Raw genomic sequence first — 14,722 nt, 5'->3', positions numbered from 1 at the left:
GGTGGTGAGGCACTGGAACACATTGCCCAGAGAAGTCACAGGTGCCCCATCTGTGGAGGTGCAAAGCCAGGGTGGATGAGGTTCTGAGCAACCTGATCCAGTGGGAGGTGTCCCTGCCCATGGCAGGGGGTTGGAAGTGAATGATCTCTAACGCCCCTTCACACCCAAACCATTCTATGAGTCTATGACTCTTGTGTAGAGTCACAGCAAATCTGTTACTGGATACTCAAACTCATATGTGAACAGCCCCTGAACTGTTTTCCCTTCAGCTGTTCCCAAATTGGTTTTTGGCAATTTCTGTCACCATTCACTCAGCTCTTCTACAGCTCATGCTTCTTCACCCTATCCTCAAGAAAGGTTCAAGTTTATTTTACAAGAAAAGCATTATAACAGACAAATTCTTACAATTTTCTCCCATTCTCAAATAAACACGTTCTTGACTTTTTTTAATGATAACTAGAAAAACGCATGCTTTTGCAGTTTGCTGTTACTCCGTTACGGCTATCAAAATGCTTTAGAAAACAACTTGCTGACAAAGCTGAGAGTTACTCTTCCAGCATTTTCTAACCAGGAAAGCTTTTCAGACCACAGAGACCAAGAACACAGCTGCAGGCACAGAAGGTGGAGAAGCTTTCAAGTAATGTTAATCTGCAACTCATAATACACGTAATAATCTGCAAATCCAGATTCTTCAGCAAATATGCATATCTGCTAATTTTTCTGTCCAACCACACTGCTTTAAAGCTTACTGTCAAAATTAATCCTGCCTGTCAACTATGGCAAAATTTATCTGACACACTATTTTTCCAGGAAAGAACAGCACAATGTTATTGCTTAAAAGTATCATATGTCATCTTGTAGCTGTATTCCAACTGGAACCTAAATTGCTACATAATTAAATATAGAAGCAGATAAGTATAAATAACCTCAACAGAATTACTAAAGCAGAAACATCTTCAGTGTTTCCCTCCAACTTTATAGGATTTAAAAATGTCAAGTCACCTTTCGATGTATTTAGCTGATGTAATGTCTTCAGCTGGTTGGGGAACCTTCCTAACAGCCCCTGAACAAGTGAAATTTGGCAACTGAGAGAAATAGTCCAAGAAATACATCCAAAATAGCTAGCTATGCCCATACAGAAATGTTTCATCAGTGCAATTAACATCATTGTTAAAGCAGGTTTAATTTCTGAAAACCCTTGGAGGAAGCCTTAAATAACTGACATCCTTCCTCTCCAGTTAAATAGCTCAAATGACACACAAATTGAAACACCCCAGCCACCAGCCTGCTGAATGCTATAAATACCAGGAACTTCAAACCAGAAGGACTGCCTTTGCACTGGAAGAAAGCCTGAAGGGAAGCAGTTCCAGTGATGCGACACTTTCATCCTCCTTCCCCAAGTGAAGATGTAGTGCCTCTTCAAAGGTATTTTTCTTGTAACATTCTCATCAATACTCCATACTCCTTCATACTCCTTCTTCCCAAGGAGAAGCAGCATATGGCTTGTGATGGAAAAAGATGCAGGTAAGGGTAGTAAGGAACAAAATGTTCTCGCTGTGATTTTCTCCTCTTCTTGTGGTACTGGACAGAGAAAATGTCCCTAATATCACTGCTTCCATTTACCCATTACTCCAAATTTCTTCCACAAACCAGTTTTTGTTCATTTACGTCTAAATGGTGAGGAGAAGCGTCCAAATTGTGTGTCCAGGAGAATGAAAAAAATCATGAAAGCAATCAAAACTTTCTGGCATTTAGGAGAGGATGCACGGAAGAGAAAGCAAGTCCTACTGTTCTGGGCCGATGCTAAAGCCCTTCTAATGTACGCTAAGGAGCAGGGTTATATTTAATGTCTTCCAAAAATCTTCAGGAGTACAAATGACAATCTCCTATTCCACTTCTGAGAGCTAAAAGCTTATTTTGACTATGAGAGAACTTGTAACAGCTAATGAATAAGCAAAGATGCTGACAGCTCGACCAAATTGAGAAATATACATAGCTATGACTCTTACACTGTTGGATACTAGACATGGCCAAAGAAAGGTTCAGCAGGTTCAAGTTGTATTACACTATGACTTCCCTGATGATAGGTGTTCTTTTTTCCTTGGTTACATACCAAGTGGAATCTCAGAGATTTGAGACTTGCAAAAATAGTGACAAGCAAGTGGAAATACCCTGGAGGTGTTCAAGGTCAGGCTGGATAAGGCTTTGAGTAACCTGATCCAGTGGAAGGTGACCCTGCCCATGGCAGTGTGGTTGGAACTGGATGATATTTTAGGTTACTTCCAACCCAAACCATTCTGTGATTCTATAAAATCTCATGACTGTGCTTTCAAGTTGTCTTTAGAGAAAAGCCTTCAGAATGCATCACTGGTGTTCTTCATGCTCAGCACTTCCTTACTGATTCTTGTGTTTTGTGGTATTTTATGTCAAAAGTAAACTCAGATTGAGAACTTCAGTTCATGGGAACCATATAATGCAAATTAATATTCCAAAATGAATAATGACTGTTTCTCAGCATATACATAGAATCATTAAGGTTGGCAAAGCCCTCTAAGGTCATCAAGTCCAACTGTTAGCCCAAACCACTATGCCTACTAAACCATGTCCTAAAGTGCCACAGCTACACATTTTTTCAACATCTTCAGGGAAGGAGTCTCCACCACTTCCCCTGGCAGCCTGTTCCAATGCTTCACCACTCAGTTGAGGCCATTTCCTCTTGTGTATGCTGCAGATATCAAAGAATGTCAATTACAGTAAGTGCTTCCTTAGATTTGGGGTTCTTTCCTCCCTAATAACTGGAGTCTCAATTCACTCCTAGGAACTTACTAAATTTTTTTCTCAGCCCCATTTTTCCCCATTTAATCTTTTTTTAATTTAAAAAAAAAAAGTTCTTGAAATTTTCACCATCGAAGCAGCAATGTCATTATTTTTGACGTTACAGGTAGAATGAAGTATTCTGTATTCTATGTTTCTTTTTATCATTCTAGATTTTTAGTACTACAATTACTATCATAGTGAGTTACCCATCTCTATAGTGCAATTTATTATCTAAACCCATGCTTTACCTTAAAATAAATGTGTAACCTAAAACACAGTATGCTACATGTACTAAAATAAAAACAGGTACACACACCTCATACTTTAAAACACTGACTTCAAAACTAAAACATCAATAATTGTTTTTGAACAAGTAGATCTGAGGCAAATTTATTCTTCCCTTAATTAATATTTGCAAGTTCAATTAACCTAATATTTTTGAAATTAATCAATATTTTCATCAGTCTGAATGACTACCTGTGCTTATAACTGAAAATGCAACGATGGAAAAGTAAAGGAACAGATTTAGTTTTGTGTAATAATGAAGATGAAAATCCAAAGTGAAAGGTTGGTCACTGTAAATAACATCATTCTTAAGAAATATTATATTCCTCTCTGATTACTGCATGGAACAATGCCTGGCTAAATATTAAATTTATGATCTATTTTGGGAAATCTCAGAAACAGGGGTGATCATTAAATGGAGAGAGATTTTTACCTTATGGGCACAGGACGTTTACTTTTGATTAACTTTCTACATAGATGTTAATCTTTAATACATTAGAAACAGCTCTTGCGTAACACCATAGTTGTCCATGGTGCCATGGTTGTCCATGGTGCCATGGTTCCACAAAAGTATTTTGGTGTTTCCACTAAAGGCTTGAAGTCCTGTATTCAGATTAGGAACTCTAAAACAGAAAGTGCTAAACATAGTCAACCTCAAGTCACAGTAAAGTAAGAATATATGTTTGGCTGTTTTTTTTAAATATGCATGACGGGCTAAGGAAATGCACGTCAAGAACTCTCATATTCTGACTCATTGCTCAGAGGACAGAACTAGTGCTTAGGGACCAGCATCAGCTAACCAAAAGATCTGGGATGCAGCTTGGATCTTTCCATTCTGGGAGTCTGGGAGTGGTTGGTTGCCAAACATCTACTTTCAAAAACATGCAGAAAGCAGAAAAAAAAATCTTCTGATAACAGAGCTGTTCCAATTTCTCAGGAAAAGGGATTTATTTTGGTACACCCAGTTTTCAAAGACGGATTCTGACTGTTTTCCATAGCATGCTACAAACAGCTGTGATAAGGCAGTGTTAACTCTGTGAGTAGGTTTGGTCCAGAGTGCTCTCTGAACAATGAGGTAGGACTTGGTCTTCAGACTGAGGTGTCTTCTGGAGAACAGCATAGCTCTCCTCCTGCTCAAGGGGGTTGTGTGTCTAATGAAAAAAAAAAAAAGATACTAGACGTAGTGTGAACTCTGATCTTGTGCTGCGGACAGAACGAAGCAGAATCATGAGCTGAAAAACATTCCTGGTGTCTCCTGTTTTACAAGTGCCAAGTAAGAACCTGGTTTATTTCCTGACATCAAGACACAATCCCTGTGGATTTCTCCTAATAAAGACAAATCTGTCACTTACTTTTGATTTGAAAATTAAACTAGCATAATTCCTGGAGGTGCTCAAGGCTGGATCAGGCTTTGAGCAACGTCATCCAGTGGAAGGTGTCCCTGCCCATGACAGAGGGGTTGGAACTGCCTGATCTTTAAGGTCCCTTCCAAGTCAAACCATTTTATGATTCTAATTTTGGCAGCTTATCTGTGCTAAATAGAGCCATTTTTCTCCATTTACATTAGAGCTATATAAAACTTGCACCAAGCAACTAAAATGGATCAGTATTCTGCTGGCCATGTAAGGCAAGCTACCTGCGGAAACCTTCTCCCTGATGGAATCCTAATTCCAACGAAGTGCTGGTAAGTCACTGTTGAACACTCAACTGCTCCAGTTACATAGTCTGTTGCAAAGGCTTCTAAACCTCATCAGCTCATTAACAGTCTCAAAAAAAGACCCATCATTTTGAAGGAGTCTTAATTAATTAAATGTCTCCTCTCTCTGAGGGCATATATATATATAAAAATATAAATATAAAGAGATATATATATATATACACACATATAAAGATACATATATATATATAAACCCAGAAATGAGACTCATGACATTTTTTGTTCCCAGTCAATGGCAAGATTCTTGCTGAAAGGGTGAGGATATGGTGCTTTGGATGCCCGTTGGATGCAGGACTGAGTCTTCTTCTAGACCATCTTGACCTACAGGGACACACTCTGAAGCACATCTCTAACCTTCAGAAGTCACGAAGACTGAAGGACCACCCTCCATCGAGTCTGTATTTGGATTTATTGTTCTTTATATACATAGTGTGCACTCTTTGCAGCATCCAAAAGAAATCAGACTCCACTATGCTCTCATTTCAGCCTATTTCGGAATTTTTTGTCTCTTTGCATCTAGTTAGGTTAGATTTTTTCAAAATTATTCTCAAGTGCAATTCAGCTGGACCTACGAAGGCACACAATAAACTCCACTTGAAAGGAAAAGCGTATTAACAACAGACATCATGTAAAATCAAACGTTTCTGTAAAGCTTAACTCTAAAATAAAGTATACGGTCCACAATATCGCAAGTTAGAAGTGTTACATATTTTAAACAGAAATCTGTGTTAAGCTCATTTGTCCATAGTAGGCAAAGAATTTTGATCTTTACATCCTAGCTCATACTTATTCTAAATCTATTAAACAAGTTGGAATACTGAATGGATACAGGGCACCAAATTTGCTTTTGCCTCAAATTCAGCCTCTCCAAACTGATTTTTTCAAATTCAGGAATACCTGATAGAGATTAAAAACTGTTAGTTTCTCTTCTCTGGGATGAGAATGAAAAGAAACTACGCGGCCATTACTAATAAACATAGCTGGAAACTTCAAAGTGAAACTGACTTATGTGCAGACAGATTAGCCCTGTCTTTACAGGTAATCTACGTGCTACAGTCACTGAAAACCCAAGGAAATTAGAAGAAATTATAAAAAAATTTTTAGAAATTATTAAATATATATCTCAAAGGGCTATCAGAGCATTTTACACTTAGTTTTAGATAAATGGAGATCTTTTAATAGCTGACAGCCCTCTTCCTGTCAAAGACAGTCATATCTGCCCTTAGTCATAGAATGGTTTGGGTTGGAAGGGACCTTAAAGATCATCTAGTTCCAACCCCCTGCCATGGGCAAGGACACCTTCTCCTGGATCAGGTTGCTCAAAGCCTCATCCAACATGGCCTTTAACACCTCCAGGGATGGGGCATCCATGACTTCTCTGGGCAACCTGTTCCAGTGCCTCACTACATTCACACCAAAAAATTTCTTCCTACTATCTAATCTAAATCTCCCTTATTTCAGCATAAAAATGTTACCCCTCATCCCAACCCTGCACTCCTTGATAAAGAGCCCCTCCCCATCTTTCCTGTAGATCCCCTTTGAGAGCCCTTAAAAGCATGTAGAGGAGGGTGCTGCCCTCTTCTCCCAAGTGACAGGGGATGAGATGACAGGGAATGGCCTCAAGCTCTGCCAGGGGAGATTTAGGCTGGACATTAGGAAAAAATTTTTCACAGAAAGGGTCATTGGGCACTGGCACAGGCTGCCCAGGGAGGCGGTTGATTCACCTTCCCTGGAGGTGTTTAAGGCACGGGTGGATGAGGTGCTAGGGGGCATGGTTTAGTGTCTGACAGGAATGGTTGGACTCAATGATCCGGTGGGTCTCTTCCAACCTGGTTATTCTATGATTCTATGATTCTATGATTCTATTCTGCTGCATGTTTGGAGCAATTACTAAAAGTTAGGTTATAAAAAGCTGCCCTTTATATTTAAATTTAGTAAATTACTAATCATTTCCCTTCTGAAATTCCATTTGATAAACAGATGTATTTATTAGGAAATATCTTCTAAAAACGAGATCAGTCACTTTCAACCAGGAACAGACTAGTCTAACCATTGTGTCTTGAATTCAAACGTAGCTAAGAGCAGTTTTCATAGATGATAATAAAAAGGGCAATGCACTCTTTAGTACACAGGCATGACCGAATTCATTTAACCTGTGAAATTACTTTTAATGCAATTGGAAGGCTTGCCTCTTTAAAATAAAACTACTTAGACTGAACTGCATAGGACATTCATTAATTCTAGCATTTCCTATCATCTATAAATTACCAGTTTTGCTGGTTTGAAATATTATGCATATAGACTGTAATTTCACAGACCATTTCCATAATATCAAGGGAATGTGCACCACATTGCTAGCTTGAGATGCTTTTAGCTAAGCTGTGTGATTACCTCCTAGTTTTACTCTGACCTGAAAAGCATCTCTTCAGGCCTCTCTTGTTTTGAAGGCAGGCTTGGCACTGTACCTCACACACACAGGTTTATCCAGCTCTCTCGACTGCATATAATACATAGGCCAAGTGTTCTGCCTTTACTGACTACTCTTAAGAGACAACCAATAGGTCAGCTGAGGTTTATTTCTTCATAACCCTACAACTGCAGTGCCAGGAAGATGCTCTGTCCCCTCCTGTTTAGGAGACAGTGGGAAGATGATTGGTAACAGTGTTACCATCTTCTGTCCTTCCTGAAGATGATCTCAGAAAGAAAACTCCATTTTTTGGAGTTTCTCTTACCCTCAAAGAAAAGGGTTCCTCTCTAGTTCCTCTTCTCAGTCCATCTGGAGGGAAACTACAGTGCTCCAGTGTTTAAAATACATCAGAAAAAAAAAACGTTCTTGTAAAACATGAATAGAAACAGCACTTCTGAACAGGCAAATTTCAGAAAGCAAGAGAAGTCTGACATTAACACTCCCATAGCAAAACCAGCTGCCCACCCCATCTGCAGTTGTGAGGCCATGAACGCCCAATGCCCTGCTGAGTTCCAAGGAAAACATCCTCTTTCCACTGTGTTTAGGAATAACTTGTATGGTTTGTATTTTCAAAACACAAAAAGCATCTGTGGATTTCAGTCGTAAAAGAAAAAAATGTCTTTTAAGTGAAAGAAAAGCAGAGTGGTGGATTTTGTGCCCATTTCTTGCTTTCACACACAGAGTAACCCTGCCATATCCAGCAACAGCCAATAAGGTGTGAGCACATGCTCCCACACCTGAGAAAATACCCCTCACCTTGGCTTGGCATAAACTGATGCTGTACTTCCCTCTCAGAGAACCAGCATCACAAACCTGGACTCCAATGAGAAGCCAAAAAGGCACGTTAGTCATCTTCATCTCTTCTACCCTTTCTGGAGATCCGCCTCACATGTAGCATTTGTACTGACCCTGTTTAACCTGCATTAATGGGACAGACGTGAAAGAATCTTCTGTGAAAGAGCTGAGCTTTCAATTGGTTTTACTCATCAGCAGAATTTCAAATATAGATTTATCATTCTATAATATCAACTTGTTAGCACCAGCCAGGGACATTTACTATTGAATACCAGCACAAGTTTGGTCTTAGAGATGGAAATCTTTGTCTAAAGTTCAAAATAATAACAGAAACTAGTATAGCTTTAATTTCTTCTAATCATGTTTTCTTTTCTATTATGACCTTTTATTATATAAACCTAATATTATAGATTATATATAGAATATATAACATAATATTATATAGATAATAGGAAGACATGTTTTTCTGCGAGGGTGGTGAGGCACTGGAACAGGTTGCCCAGAGAGAAGTCGTGGATGACCCATCCCTGGAGGTGTTCAAGGCCAGGTTGGATGAGGCTTTGAGCAACCTGATCCAGAAGAAGGTGTCCCTGCCCATGTCAGTGTAGTTGGAACTGGATGATCTTTAAGATCCCTTCCAACTCAAATCACACTACGATTCTATGAACCTCAAACACAAAAAGAAAACGTTCTCTACATTAAGTCTGAATGTGTTTTCAACATATTTAATTTCTCATTTCCACATACCCATGTCTGAGACTAAATTAATTCATAACACATTCAGTTTCATTCCTTTTTCCCCCACCATTTTTAGTAAAATTCTCCTCCCTTCTGAGCTGAAGATCTCTTACAGAAAAAGACACCCCTCCACTTCCGTAGCCCAGGAAATCCATATGGAATAAACTCGATGACACATTCAACAATTTAAGACAACGCCTATTCCTCTATGGGAGAGCATCACCCTGGACTGCTTATCCCTCATCAATAGTTTTAAAATAAAAATTACATATGTCTCCTGGAATGAAAGGCTGCTCAACTGAGCCAATAATTCATGCTACAAGGTTCTGTTTTAAGATCACAACTTTGCCAAGCTTTCTGGACTGACGTCTTCCAAATAGTTCCATCACTGCTAAGAAAGAAATACAACTTTCCTTGGATTTTGGCTCCTGTGTAAAAAAAACCCAAAAATTACTACAAGTAACTCTTCCAGGGGATTTGGACTCTTCAGATTCATCTTTGTGTAGAATGTGCAGTTCTTGTCTTCACTGAAATCTATCCCAATTATAAACCTCTGCAAATGCTGCCTAACAGGTGTTTGGTAGTAAATATATGCAAGTGGTAAGAATCCCTGGATGCTAACCAGACCGTGGAAGTACTTTCATTCAAAATGTAGCAATTTCTGCCGGCAAATACCACTCGCAGTGGATTTGCAATACACTCAAGAACTGCAGAGGGAGCTGAAAGAGTAAGTGGCCAAACAAATGACAGGAAGAAAGAGCTAAAAGCAAGCAAGAGAAACTGATGAGGACCTGTTCTGACCAGGAACTGCCAATACAAAAAGACTGATAAAGCCACAGAGCTCAGGGAAGAAAAACCTCGAGAATGTAACAGCCTCACTGAGTGCTAAAAAGTCCAATGGCAGCAGCCTGCAAACTGGGAAGGAGCTGTGATGGAGAAGCAAAGACCATCTGGAAGTAGAATGCAGTATAGTACCCACTATAATTCTCCCTCTAGCACATGAAATGTTTTGTCTCAATAAACGTCTGGGAATTTATAATTTTTTTTTCATTAGCAATAGGGGGCAAGAGTCTTCTATTGTCATCTGTTATCCTATACCTCTAAAGGGACAGAGATTATGCAGTGAAGCTAGCGAGGTTTTTTACAGGTTTTGTGAGTATCACATATACTTTTACGATGCTGTAGTGGGTTGTTCTTTTTTTTCATTTGCTTTTCCTGAAAGCTGTTGGTGCATGCAAAACCACTGTAGAACTATCCAGCTTACAAAGTCAACATTCAAGACACAACAGCAATTGTGTAACTGTTCAGGACTTCAGGAATGCATATTACACTTGCAATCAGTGGTTCAAGATGGATGGTTTTCTCTCTGCAAAACCGCCAGCTCATTTACATTAAAAAATGGACAATCTCAGAACTAGGGAAGACAATCTGCTTGCTCCATCTATATGCAAGCTTGTTGTACATGGCCTGAGAAAACAAAAGCAGAGAAGAAGACTTTGTAGTTACAGAAGATAAACTGTAGTAAAGGAGACTGTCTAGTCATCTTCTACAGCTGTGGTCTCCTGTGGTCTCGCTTTGTGCACTTCTCTGTGCCTGAGTGACTGATTTAAGGTCCTGGAGTCTGATGGGCGAGAAGGCTGGGAAGTAAGAGCTCGAATAGAAGTTGGTATATCAGCTGCTTCGGAACTAGATGATTTATAAGGTCCCTTCCAACTCAAACCATTCTACGATTCTATGATTCTCTTCTATGACAAGAGTTCCTAAACACCCTAAATTGAGTATTCACATAATAGATATTTCCTCTTTCTAGTCAATTAAAAATCCCTTCCTGGGATTTCCCTCCTCCCCAAATTTGCCTTCTCTCACAAATGTGAAAATACATTTAATAATGCTTTTCGAAAACATTCAGATGCTGTAGTAGTAAATAGCTCAGAAAACACTTTAAAGCAGGTAAAAGGAGTACATCAATGTATAATACCAAGTATTTGGTAAATTATTTGGTAATATTTGGTAAAAACAGTAAATATACTAGAAATTGTGGTCAGGTTATTCTCTACAGACTCACTGTACCTTCTGGTGTCTACAGGGGCTCCTGTAATCAAAAAAGGACTTTGTCAAAGAGCAATGTCCTCACTCTTACTATGTATGGCACACCTCTAGCAAAGCTGCTTTTACCAACAGATCCTGAGAGTTATCAGAATGTCACATAAAACTGCAATCTACTAAAAAAAGCATTTGCAAGAAAGATCCAGTAGCAGGTTCTTGAGTACCTAAATTTGTGGCAAATCAAGGAACAGCTTCTTTTTAAGAATATATTGCAATTATTTGAAGTTGATACTCATAGTCTACTGAAGTTTGCCTGCTGGAAGAGGATAGGTGACATCCTAGATATACTCCTATTACAGCATGTTTCAAATCAGCTAACAAATAAGTAAAAGAAAATAAGTAAAGGTCTTGATAAAAAGAAAACTTTACAAAAAGCTTTCATGTAGAAACGACCTAGCTATGGTGCTCTTCAGGTTAATACTCCCAGTCAAATTTTGGGCTTGCAGCTGATTTCAAGAAAACTTATAAACGTGAGCCAACTTCCTGAAGTCAGCTAGACTTGTCCAAGAACCCCTAAAAGATCTGTGCCTTAAGACATCAGCTTGAAAAGAATCATCACTTAAATACTTACAAGTATTCAGATATTGGCAAAATAGTTTAGTTCTGCACAATAACTGGCGTATTTGTGCCAGACCAGCTGTTACACTGAGCAATCATGCCCTGAGTTCAACCAGGAACCGCAGCTCATAAAAAGGCGGTGCAACTGCAAGGTCACATAGAAAGGTTATTTGCAAGCTGGGAAATAATCTCAAGTAAGGTACTTAATTAGAAATTATATATGTGAACCTTGCTGCACCCTCTTAGGAAGAGATCCAGAGCTCTGGCTTACAGGAAAGGAACTATTTACAACATTATACAGAGAGCTGAACATTTTTAGAGAATCATAGAACAGTTTGGGTTGGAAGGGACCTAAAAGATCATCTAGTACCAACCCCACTGCCATGGGTAGGGACACCTTCCACTAGATCAGGCTGCCCAAGGCCCGATACCACTTGGCTTCCAGCAATTCCAGGGAGAGGGCATCCATGACTCCCCTGGACAACCTCTGCCAGTGTCTCACTACCCTCATTGTGAAGAATTTCTTCCTAATATTGAATCCAAATCTTCCCCCTTCCAATTTAAACCTATTCCTCCTTGTTCTATCATGACATGCCTTTGTAAAAAGTCCTTCTCCAGCTTTCCTGCACACCCCCCTCAGGTACTGGAAGGCCACTATGAAGTATCCTCGGAGTATCCTGTTCTTCTCCAGGCTGAATAAGCCCAATTCTCTCAGCCTGTCCTCATAGCAGAGGTGCCCCAGCCCTCTGATCATCTTTATAGCCCTCCTCTGGACCTGTTCCAACAACTCCATATTCTTCTTATATTGGGGGTTTCAGAACTGGACACAGTAGTCTAGATGGGGTCTCACAAGGATGATGTAGATGGCGAGAATCACTTTCCTCTACCTGCTGGCCTCGCTTCTTGCAAGCCCAGGATATGGTTGTCCTTCTGGGCTGCAGGTACACACTGCCAGCTCATATCGAGCTTCTCATCAACCAGCACCCCCAATTCCTTCTCTGCAGGGCTGCTCTCAATCACATCATCCCCCATCATGTACTGAAATCAGGGATTGCCCTGACCCAGGTGTAGGACCTTGCACTTGGCCTTGTTGAACCTCATGAGGTTCTCTCCCTTTTCTCCAGCCTGTCCAGGTCCCTTAGGATGACATCCCATCCTTCCGGTGTGGCAACTGCACCACTCAGCTTGGTGTCATCTGCAAACTTGCTGAGGGTGCACTCAATCTCACTGTCAATATCATTGTTGAAGATATTAAACAGCTCTGATCCCAGTATGGACCCCTGAGGGACACTACTTGCCATGAATCTCCATCTGGATGTCAAGCCATTGACCACTATTCTCTGAATACGACCAATTCCTTATCCACCAAACAGTCCACCCATCAAATCCCTCTCTCTCCAATTTAGAGAGAAAGATGTTGTTCAGAACCATGTCAAAGGCTTTAGAGAATTCCAGATTGATTACATCCATTGCTTTTCCTGTGTCCACTGATATGGTCAACCCATCACAGAAAGCCACTAGGTTGGTTTTAGGAGGATCAGTTCCACAAACAGGAGGTTGGTATTTGTTGAACCAGGACTCACATTGTTCAAAGCAGCCATTGGTCCCACATTGGCAGATTCCTTTATGGGGAACTGCGGAACCAAGCCAGAAAACTCAGTTACGCTTGATCACATCCGGATTATTTACAAGGTCTAGATGTTCCTTTGTATTGTTTTTTTGAGCCATGGATGTTTCTACTTCAAACCTTTACATTGCAAAATTCTTGCAAAAGAAGTAACTCTCATATAAACATTAGACATTCAGAATCTGAAAGAAGAAAGTGAAAGTCACTTACACTTAAGAAAATATACTTCAGGGAAATTTTACAGAGACAAAATCATCCTTCAGAAAAAAGCTGGAGAAACACACAAGCATTAGAGCTCCCCAAAGACTTGAAAGAGGCATTTTTGTTAATGTGGACTATTAAACATTGCTAGTGACTTAATCTATTCCTTAAAATACATGATCTTTTTTGTAGTCCTAATAAGCATTCTGCACATAAAGTCAAGACTCCTACACAACCATTACTTCCTTTTAAATTTACTCATCTCTAAAAGATTATATCTTGTCTAATTAGATAAAATTTTTTCCAGCTTATTAAAAAAAAAAACCACTGTAGCACAGAGAAATAATACTTTTATGAAAGGCATTTCCAGGCTTCAGCAATTCAGCAATTCAAACACATTTTCATGCAAGAGCACCCTTTAAAATACGTGATTTTTTTTTGATGTTGTTAATATCTTCTCTTTCCTTAGCTGATGCCATCTGTTAGCTTATATCCCGTGGGCTGGAGCAAGAGGTATGCACTGATGTATACTGTCATATACACTACTACTGCTAAGGCTGAGACCATCGTAGTTGACCAAAAGAAGAGACTGGATTGAATGAGTGACAAAGACTCATTGTAGCACTCTGAGCTCTCTGGTCAAGAGAAATGAACAAGGGTTTGGCTCTCTATGGTACTTAAAGGCCTAGAAATAATTTACTTGAATAAATTACTACTGTGTTTTGGGGTTTTCTTTCCTTCACGTTACTATATTCAAACTACACAGATTTCATTAAAGTAGAAAAACAAATTAATAATCATGACATTAAACCCTTCTGATCAACTACCATGCAAGACTGATTAAAAAATACCATCAAAAGGAAAACTGATGTCCATGAAGGTATATAGTGACTTAGCCTGTGAAGTTGTAAAGCCACGTGTTAGGTAAACTGGCAACTAATCATGCTTGGTGTTAGAAACAACATGATTCAGTTAGTGGAAGTTAGTGGAAATATATTTGTCAAAGTCACTTGTTAATTACTCAGGAGCCCAATTATCATGGAGGACACTAGAAGCATCCCTTTCCTCCAAGCTGCCACTACTTGTTCCTCCAGCAGACCACAAGCACTCCTATGGAAGTGTTAAAATTCCCTGATGGAGAAGGGGAATTTCTCCCTCCTTTCCCCTTAACTCTAACCTACACTGCCATATCATCTTGAAAATGCCAGTGTGAAATTATGTGATATATGATTTCATGTCCTCGTCAACTTGCCAGCTTCTTTAAGACCAGCAGAAGAACCAAGGGCTTGTTAAAAACTCTACTTTCTCATTCCTGCCAGAATGTACCAGGGCCGAGCCTTTAGAGTTATTCTTGATGCTCAGGTTTGAACCTGCTTGCTTGGAAAAAAGCAATTAGGAGCTGGGAAGCAAA

The 14,722-nt window shown here is 39.6% G+C and overlaps 1 protein-coding gene and 1 long non-coding RNA gene across 5 annotated transcripts in view; one reads left to right on the top strand and one right to left on the bottom strand.

The window, feature by feature from the left end:
* Positions 1 to 14,722, bottom strand: part of TBC1D4 (TBC1 domain family member 4) — a 113,420-nt gene that overhangs the window by 83,630 nt on the left and 15,068 nt on the right. The window lies entirely within an intron of this gene.
* Positions 1,112 to 5,505, top strand: LOC138733147 (uncharacterized). 2 transcript variants are annotated; one of them, XR_011339378.1, is made up of 3 exons: positions 1,112 to 1,524; positions 4,670 to 4,786; positions 5,049 to 5,505. It is a non-coding gene; the product is annotated as an uncharacterized lncRNA (long non-coding RNA). The 2 variants fall into 2 exon arrangements; XR_011339377.1 differs by having other exon boundaries at positions 1,337 to 1,425.

This window comes from Phaenicophaeus curvirostris, chromosome 1 (genome assembly GCF_032191515.1).
Source record: "Phaenicophaeus curvirostris isolate KB17595 chromosome 1, BPBGC_Pcur_1.0, whole genome shotgun sequence".
Classification (NCBI taxonomy): domain Eukaryota; kingdom Metazoa; phylum Chordata; class Aves; order Cuculiformes; family Cuculidae; genus Phaenicophaeus; species Phaenicophaeus curvirostris.
Note: the sequence above shows the minus strand (reverse complement) of the source record. Positions and strands in the feature narration are given on the sequence as shown.